This window comes from Sycon ciliatum, chromosome 10 (genome assembly GCF_964019385.1).
Source record: "Sycon ciliatum chromosome 10, ocSycCili1.1, whole genome shotgun sequence".
NCBI classification, from domain to species: Eukaryota; Metazoa; Porifera; class Calcarea; order Leucosolenida; family Sycettidae; genus Sycon; species Sycon ciliatum.
This window is the reverse complement of record NC_088652.1, coordinates 23202588-23212440: the sequence shown is the minus strand read 5'-3', so window position 1 is coordinate 23212440 and position 9853 is coordinate 23202588.

Below are 9853 nucleotides of genomic sequence, written 5' to 3'. Positions count from 1 at the left end.
GCCATGGTCGTCCAGGATGGGTGCTGCCTTTCGTAGGAAACCCAGCCTTTGGGAGGCGCGCAGTGCAACACTGCGAGTGTGCGCTCTGTAGGAGAGAGTAGGGTCGAGCATGGCTCCCAGCAGCTTCAGGGCATCTGTCTCCTGGAGTGCTTCACCTCCAAAGGTGACTGGTGGAGTGCAGGGGGGAACGTGCTTGCGATGTAGAGTCATGCGCTGTGTCTTGGCTGGCTCAAAACAGATACGCCACTTGCGGCCCCACTCCTCAAGACTGTTGAGGGACCCTTGGAGGGAGGCGGTGGACTGTTGGAGATCGTCAGTTGGCTCTACTAAGCTGTAGAGTGTGGTGTCGTCTGCAAAGCTGCTCAGCTGCGTTCCTGGGGTTAAACATTGTTCAATGTCACAGGTGTATAGAAGGGAGAGGCTGGGTCCTAGGATGCTGCCTTGGGGGACACCAGCCTGGATGGGTTGAGCATCTGACGTCTGGCCTCCAACCACAACGCGGATGTTTCGGTTGGTGAATTTATCTGCGGTTCCTCTACCACGTCGGAATCCAAACTGGCTGTTTGGCAACACCTCATGCTTCTCTAGGTAGTTAACCAGTTGCGTGTTTACAATGCCCTCCATGACTTTCGACATGATCGTTAGCAGTGATATTGGTCGGTAGTTAGATGCCAAAGATCTGGAGGATCGTTTGTGAACTGGGACTACATGGGCAAGTTTCCATGCCCCAGGTTGCACACCGGCTAAGAAGCAGAGGGCGAAGAGCTTTGCCAATGGGTCTGCAAGTTCAGATGAGCACATCTTGAGCACACGAGCAGAGATGCCATCCGATCCAGTTGCTTTTGATACAGCCAAGTTCGCCAAGTGCCGTTTGACCGTTGCTGCGCGGAAGTGAATGTGCTTTAGCGTGGCATAGGCAGGTCGTTGCAGGTCAGGCAGGTCAGCAGCACAGAGGTCGGTATTGCCAAGCCTACACTTGTTCGCAAAATGCGCTGCAAAGCACTCGGCTTTCTCACGAGAAGAGTGGAACTCTTGTCCTTCAGGGTTGGTCAGCAGGGGGATGTCAGAGCAACGTCCCTTGCCTGCTGCGCTCTTGATGGTTGACCACCACTCTTTGTCCCGGAGGGAACCTGCAGTAAGCTTGTTGCGAATTCTACGTTGATGTGCTAATCGCGCTGCATGACACGCTTCCACTTCGTGGTTAACAGTTGTGATGTACTGGACCTTGTGGTTATCGTTGCGGGGATCGCGTCGCCACAGCTTCCATGCCCGCTCCTTGGCATGATTGGCGTTAGAACAGTCCGGTGTCCACCATACAGGGTTGGATTGGTGCACCACAAGCTCTTTGGATGGTATGAACTGTTTCATTCCATGCATGATGACATCAGTTACGCGCTGACAGGACTGCTCCGCACACCCATGGATCTTGGCCGGCCAGACTCTCGTTAACTTCCTCCTCGCGCAGCATCTATAGAAACAGCTCTCAGCCCAGGTATACGTCATAGAGTCACAGAGACGTAAAGGCCATGTTAAATGGCAAGTATGTGTCTCGCCATACAATGGCTGGCCCAGCTGCTGATGTGATTGTACCAAGAACGTCTTTATGTAGGCCAAAGCCCCTACTGTATGGTCAGGGCATCGACTCGGTAGGTACCAAATGGCCCCCTGAACCCAGCCATTCTTCGTGCCCTTCAGACCACTGCGATAACCACATAACTGAGTGCAAGGTTAAGACGAGATATGGCACCGCCGTGCCCCTGAGCGTGGAGGTATACTGCGGCTTGACGACGAAATTGATGGTGAAACGGTGCGTGATATTCTGAAGGGTAAACACCCGAAGGCAGCGCCTATCCAGCCCGGATATGTACCTGATGGTGCCCCGCCACAGGCCCCACATCCAATTCTATTTGCTGCCATAACAAGAGATAGCATTCGGCGAACTGCTCTGAAGGTCGAGGGAGCTGCAGGACCGTCTGGAGTGGATGCTGATGTCTGGCGGTGAATGCTCACTTCGTTCGGTCAGGCATCTGATGGTTTATGTGATGCGGTTGCCGCCTGTGCCTTTCGCATCGCCACCGCCTATGTTGATCCAGTCAGTTAACAAGCCTACACCGCTTGAAGGCATATTCCTCTGGACAAAAATCCAGGTGTGAGGCCCATTGGGATAGATGAGGTAATGCGACGCATAATCGGGAAAGCGATTATGGGTGTGCTTGGCAATAAAATCCAGGAAGTCGCAGGTTCTATTCAGCTCTCGGCACTGCTCCGTTCGTCGAGGAATACCTGGCTGACAGAGTGAGTGGATTCCTCGGGAAGGTGAACAAGTTGTGTGAGTTTGCTGAGGCACAGCCGCAGGCAGCCTACCATGCTTTGGTGAATGGGCTGCAGAGTAAATGGACGTTTCTTTGCCGGACGGTGGATGGTGCTGCAAAAGCCCTCAGGCCGTTGGAAGAGCTATTCATCACAAGCTCCTCCCAATGGTGACTGGATACCACCCTAATGAAATGGAGAGAGAAATGGTTTCCTTTCCTTGCCGCCATGGTGACTTGGGCATTGTAGTCCCCACCACTCTAAACCACCAGTACACAACTTCGAAGACCATTACAGCTCCTCTGGTGGAACGCATCTGCTCTCAGGCTCCCCTCGGCGACTCGTTGGACTGTGTTCGTTCCGCGAAGCGCAAGTTGTCGGCAGCGAGCAGATGTTCTATGAAGAGCAAAGTGCTTGATTTCCTTGCGGCGGCACTGGCAGAACTCTGCTATTCTGGCCAATTGGCCTCCCAGCCAGGAGCGTCTAATTGGCTGACTTGCCGGCCGATGAAGCGCCACTGATTCGCTCTGACTAAGGGTGAGTTCCGGGACGGCATTGCCCTTTGGTATGGCTGGCCATTGACTGGTCTTCCCAGTAGCTGTGCCTCTGGGGCCAGTTTCGATCTCTGCCACGCCTTGTCTTGCCCAAAGGGTGGCTTTCCAACGTTGCGCCACAATGAGGTACGTGACGTCACCGCCAGCATGCTCCGTAGAGTGGCAAATAACGTTGCGGTGGAGCCTCATCTTCAGACGGTCACGGGTGAGCGGTTTCGCCATAGGACGGCAATATCAACTGACCAGGCACCGCTTGACATTGTGGCAGGCGGGGTGTAGGGCGGACGGTTTGAACGCTGATTTTTTGATGTAAGGGTATTCAACCCATATGCAGCTTCGAACCGGTCGGCCCACATCCAATCTGCATTCAACAAGCACGAAGCTGAGAAGCGACGCCATTATGCTGAACGAGTGCGAGAGGTGGAGATGTTGGGTTTCACTCCACTTGTCCTGGCAACAACTGGTTGTGCTGCTACTGCGTTTTATCGGCGGCTGGCTGTCCTTATGGAGGAGCGTGGATCGGTTGGGTATCATACCCATATCTCGCTTATCCGGAGCCGTCTGGCCTTTGCCCTATTAGAGCAGTGACATGCATTGCTGACTGGCTGAAGCAGCGAGGTTTGATCCTTAATGCATCAAAAAGTCAGGCATTGGTAGTACCGGCTGGGAAGCTAGAAGCGCAACCTGAACTGGACGTATGGTGTCATGCGACTAAGCTGCCATCTGTCTCTTCTGCTCGCTACCTCGGAGTTCACATTGACAGCGCCATGTCTTGGAACACCCAGATGGATAGGTGCGTTGCCCGCCTCACCAAGAAAGTCGGTGTGCTGTGGCGGATGCGCCGCTGCCTCAGCATGCAAAGCCGCATCCAGTACTTCAAGTCGGTGATCATGCCTGATTTCTCATATGGCTCCAATGCCTTCTCAGCATTGCTGGCGGGTAAGCACCTGGACCGTCTCCAAGTTCTGCAGAATCGTGCGGCTCGAGCTGTGTACGGATGCTCGCCGCGCACCTCTGCCAGAAACCTGCTAGTCCAACTCGGCGCCTACCGTGTCCGGGAGATCTTCATCCAGAAGCTCATCTTCCTGGTTTGGCGCTTCCGCTACTCCCGTGCTAGCCCCACACTGCAAGTGCTGTTGCTACCAACCAGTGGCGCTCCTACTCGGCTGCAATCATCGATGGGTCTAAGACCACCGCCAACCCGCACTGAGCTGGGTAAGGGTTGTCTCGCGTTCCAAGGAGCTAGGCTCTGGAATGCGTTGCCCAGCGAGGTGCGGGCCATACCGCACCCGGCCCAATTTCGCACTGCTGCTGTTCCACACAGCATGAACCCTTGAGGTCAGACGGATCACTATCGCCATATTTTCATTATATGCCTGCCTGTTGGCCTGCCTGCCCGTCTCTCTCCCTGTTCTCTGACAACTTGCTGGTTAATTCGTGCGGTTGTTTTCAGACGTAAAGCCCTGCTGTAGAGGTCTCAGCCCTCATTTGTTAGTCTCTCTCTCTCTGTCTCTCTCTCGCTCTCGGATCTCTCTCTCTCTCTCTCTCTCTCTGTTTTTGGTGGACAAAAATATCTCTGGCGTTGATTGCTTTCTTGCTTCGACTTCTGCCGCGCCTTTGTTCTCGTACTCCCCTTTATGTACAAGTGTTGTGCAGACCCTCCCTTAATATAGTCTGTCTCATTTTGTCCTGAGATGTTTTGATGCATAGTGATTATGACGCTCATCATTCGCTCCCTTGTCACTGGACAGTTCTGTCCGTTTGGTTTTAGCGAATTCAAATAAAGAAAACAACAACGTGCTAATATCATGTGTCTGCGGGGGGCCCGCTCACCATTTCCATGGCATAGGGGGATGGATGACGCCTCTCCAGATGTTCCTGTTGCCGAAGCCCGCCTTGTTGGCAACTAGCTAACACGGGTAACGGATACCGACTGATCAACAGACACTATCTTAAAAATGGAGTTGTCACTGTGTGCAGATTGTAAAGTTTCATTTCCTTTTTATTTAAAGTTTTGTTTTGCTTTGCAGTTGCCCAGTCAGGCCAGTGAAATCATGTGATCACGTGATTGCCCCGGTCAGGCCAGTGAAATCATGTGATCACGTGATCACCCGTTTAAGAGGCTATAAAAAAAAGGGAGCGGTACAAAGCTGCTCATGTTTGCCGATGACAAGACTTTGTACGCTTCCTCACGAGATCCAATAGTATGTGCCGATGTCGTGTCCTCGGCTCTCGCTAAGCTTCACAGTGAACTAAGATCACTGGGCATGAGCGTTAATGTTGACAAAACCGTGGTCATGAGGATCTTGCCGAAGAATGCTCCTGACGTACAAAGACCCGTTCTTGTTGAGCTGGGTGGCACTACCTTAAGGGAAGTGAGTGTAATTCGCTGCCTTGGTATCCTTATCGATAACAAGCTCTCATTTGTTCCACACGTAGATCACCTCACCAGCAACGTGTCACGCAAGATAGGCGCGGTGCGACGCACCTTCCGCCAAATGGCAGCATTTGCCCGTTGCCAGTACCTGCTTAGTGTGATTCATCCCGACTTTGAGTATTGTTTCCCTGTTTACGAATCTCACCTATCAGCACAGTCCAGGGAGAGATTGTTTGCCTTGTTCCGTAGAGCTGTACGAGTTATCTTCGATGCTTCATACCATGCTGCTGTACCACCCCTTCTTGCTTCTCTTCAAATAAAACACCTTGAATATCGATAAATTTATCAATTTCTTACGTTTACGTTTATTTGTAATATTGTTCAGCCTGCATCATGCTTACGCAGTCTTTTCCCTTTGCCCACCTCTAAGCGGTCAACTCGTGGAACTACAACAAACAATTTGTTGATTTGCTTGTATAAATCCTTGGTAGGGTACAATTCCTTTTCCTCCAGAGCATCCCTTATATGGAATGCCCTCCCTGCTGACTTGAAAGGAAGTGAGGACATTCGATCATATTCTACAGAACTTTTGCACGCTCTCAATGACGACAAATTGACTATATCCCTATATCCCCTCCTTTTTGAAAATGTATTTCACCAATATTATAAAAATTAATATGGCTTGGAATTTTTAAACATGAATATCGACGGACTTGCCCCTTCTGTTCATGCATTGCCCTGCTCTAGCAATGGCTCATGAATCCGCCCAGTCCACATTCCTTCTACGTTTCTCTCCGTTTTTCTTTCCTTTCAGTTGCATCTTCCTCTCTGCTCTGTTTTATTTCTCTTTTCGTTCGTCCCTCTTGATATTTGTACTTTGTACTGTTGAGGCAACGAACTGAAATAATCTAAACCAAACCAATACAGTGAGTGATGTCCATCTAAACTTTGAGCTCACAGTTGATTCCAAGTTTGGAGTCTGTACAGTGGATTTTGTACCAATGGACTCTATATAGTGGTTGGACATCATATAGGGGCTGGACGCTCTACTGAGTCCAACATATAGTCTACATGGGGAGCCCATGTTAGACAGTCGTCAATAATTATACCAAGGTGCTTATGTTCATGTTGAGTCACCTCCACCATTAAACTGCGCTCTTTAGCCGACTACTGGCAACTGGCAGTGATGGAATACCTGGGCTGCTTCTCAAATCCTGCAGTGATATCCTCACGCCATCCCTCACAAGGATCTTCAATGAGTCTCTTGAAACGGGCATTGTACCTTCTGCCTTCAAGAAGGCCCTGGTCCGGCCTCTGTACAAGTCTGGAGACCCAACATCCCCTGGGAACTATCGTCCAGTATCCCTGCTGCCGATTGCCTCAAAGCTGCTAGAGAAGCTCGTGCAGCGGCAGCTTGTGGCATTTCTCGATGAACACAATGTTCTACCACCGACCCAATTTGCCTTCAGGAAGGATCACTCCACTGAAGATGCACTTGTGCTACTAACGGATGGTGTTCTCACTGCAAAGGACTCTGCATTGCCTTGCTGCATCTGCCTACTTGACATGTCAAAGGCGTTTGACAAAGTTAGTCACCCTACGCTGCTGCAGGACTTGTTCGACATTGGCGTTTCTGGAACGGCATTAAGTTGGTTTGCCAACTATCTCAGCCATCGAACCCAGCAAGTGCGCATTGGAACCCAGGACGGACCCTGTAATGCATGCACATGCGGTGTTCCACAGGGTTCCGTTTTAGGACCAATCTTGTTCAGTGTATACACGCGCGGCATACCAGAGGTTGCTGGTGACGTTCCCACAGTACAGTTTGCGGATGATATTGGCTTGTACTTCAGCCACCGGCTGCCTACTGAATGCTCCGCGGCGCTTACCCGGGCAGTGTCTGCAGTGGCTGACTGGCTAGAGGATCGCAACCTCATCCTGAACTCCACGAAGAGCCAAGTCCTGAGCATGCACAGTGAAGCCATTCCTGTAAATTGCAATGGGACTAGTTTGCCAGCAGCAAGCACTGCGAAGTACCTCGGAGTTCTGCTGGACAGCTCCCTCAACTGGCAGAAACACGTGAACAGCATCGCCAAGAAAGTATCGCAGAAGATCGGGGCGCTCTGGCGATCTAGGCGAGCATAAAGTCTGAAGGCCCGTACACAGTTCATGAAGTCCATCATCATGCCTGATCTGCTGTACGGGTCGACAGCATTTTTCGCCTGCCTGCGACAGGAGCAAGTCTCTCGCTTGCAAGTTCTCCAGAACCGAGCTGCCAGGGCAGTGTTTGGCCAGCCACCCCGCTCTCATGCTCAACCCCTCCTGACCAGCTTGCAGCTCTACAGCATTCAGGAGCTGCACAAGCAGAAGATGCTGAGGTTTGTGTGGCGTTGCCAGCACAATCGAGCCAGCCCAGCCCTCCAGGACAAGTTTCGAAGTGCTCATGGAAACACCACCCGCCTCCAGCAAGGACAGGGTTTGCGCCTGCCGCTAGCCCGGTCAGCAGCAGGGACATCCCGTCCATCGCACTGTGGTGCCATCCTCTGGAACACCCTCCCCAGCAAAGTTCGCCTACTCAATCGTCCCAGTGAATTCGCCGTAGCTGCACTGCCCTTCACGCTGGCGGGCTAGATCTGCAAACTCCGTGAATTCTCCCGCCTTCTGTGTTCACAGTCCCATACTCCCCTTGGAGTAGTCTGCACGGCGCTGCTGCTGCTGCTGCTGCTGTTGTTGTTGTTGTTGTTGTTGTTGTTGTTGTTGTTGTTGTTGTTGTTGTTGTTGTTGTTGTTGTTGTTGTTGTTGTTGTTGTTGTTGCTGTTGTTGTTGCTGTTGTTGCTGTTGTTGTTGTTGTTGTTGTTGTTGTTGTTGTTGTTGTTGTTGTTGTTGTTGTTGTTGTTGTTGTTGTTGTTGTTGTTGTTGTTGTTGTTGTTGTTGCTGTTGTTGTTGTTGTTGTTGTTGTTGTTGTTGTTGTTGCTGCTGCTGCTGCTGCTGCTACAGCAGCTACTGCTGTGGCTGTAGTTACAGCCCCTCTCGTTGTCAGGAAATGTTTGCTTGTGCTACTTCTCATCCAGTTGACTTCTTATTATGACTTTGTACGTTATAATTTTGTTGAGCTCCGGTTTTCCCCTTCATTCTAACTCAAGTGCAGTTTAGCGTGTATTGGCTTGCGATTTCCTTTCTTCTGTTTGCTTGGCATTTTATCGCTCCACAGGTACCCTCGGTCTCAGGTGCTCTCACATTTGTGCAATTGTTGATTTTGGTCCTGAATTGTCCTCCCTGTTGCTTTGCTACCGTCCTCCTCCTTCCTCCACCTTTTTTTTCTTAATTGGCCTCATTATGGCATTCGCTTCCATGTAATTGGGCTTGTAGCCCGTGTGTACTTGCGAATTCAATTAAAAATATACATACATACATACTAGACCCTCCTGCACACAACCATCACCATTGCGAGGACACTTCCGTAGACGATATTGATAAACTCCTTCAGACAGCTGTTTCGCTAATACATAGCTCATCAGTGAAGGTAGATGTTGAATGATTAAAAATATAGACCAAACTGCTATTATATAGGGGGTTTCCACATACAAAACTGGCATAGCTGAGGTGATAACGCGGGAAAATGAAAAGTGTGAAGTACTGTTGACGCGCATTGGACATGCATGCAGCGTCGGAAATTCGGCGCGGAAAATCAATCACTATTCAGTGCAGAAATAACGTGCCAGAATCAGAGTACTATGTAGCTAATGAGAGTCTGGGTACTAGTATTGCAGTTGTCCGAGTGCCAGCATGAAGGCCTGCGAACGCACCTCACGACTCGCCGACGTCGACAGCCACAGCAGCCCCTGGGGCATGACACTGTACTGCTCGCCCGTCGCGCCAAGACGCTTGGCAGTCACTAGGCTTCATGCCACCGATGTTGTCCGCAAGCTGCCTTGTTATCTGCCCATCACCCACTGCCGCTGACACGCTGGGAGGCCCCGCGGCATTCGCCCAGTATATCGTCGTCAGAGCTGTGTCGACGGTACAATAACGCTGGTAGAAACAAACAGTTGGTCGTATGGTATTGCGTCCTCCGGATTGTCCCCTGACTCGTCTTGTCCCTCTTCTTGTTCTGACGCTAACGGCGCACGTATCATTATTACAGGGTGCGACAGAGCTCTCGGCCATTGAAGAAAATGTTGAGTCACCTCCACCATTAAACTGCGCTCTTTAGCCGACTAGACCCTCCTGCACACAACCATCACCATTGCGAGCACACTTCCGTAGACGATATTGATAAACTCCTTCAGACAGCTGTTTCGCTAATACATAGCTCATCAATGCAGAAATAACGTTGAATAGTGATTGATTTTCCGCGCCGAATTTCCGACGCTGCATGCATGTCCAATGCGCGTCAACAGTACTTCACACTTTTCATTTTCCCGCGTTATCACCTCAGCTATGCCAGTTTTGTATGTGGAAACCCCCTATACAATAGCAGTTTGGTCTATATTTTTAATCATTCAACATCTACCTTCACTGATGAGCTATGTATTAGCGAAACAGCTGTCTGAAGGAGTTTATCAATATCGTTTACGGAAGTGTCCTCGCAATGGTGATGGTTGTGTGAAGG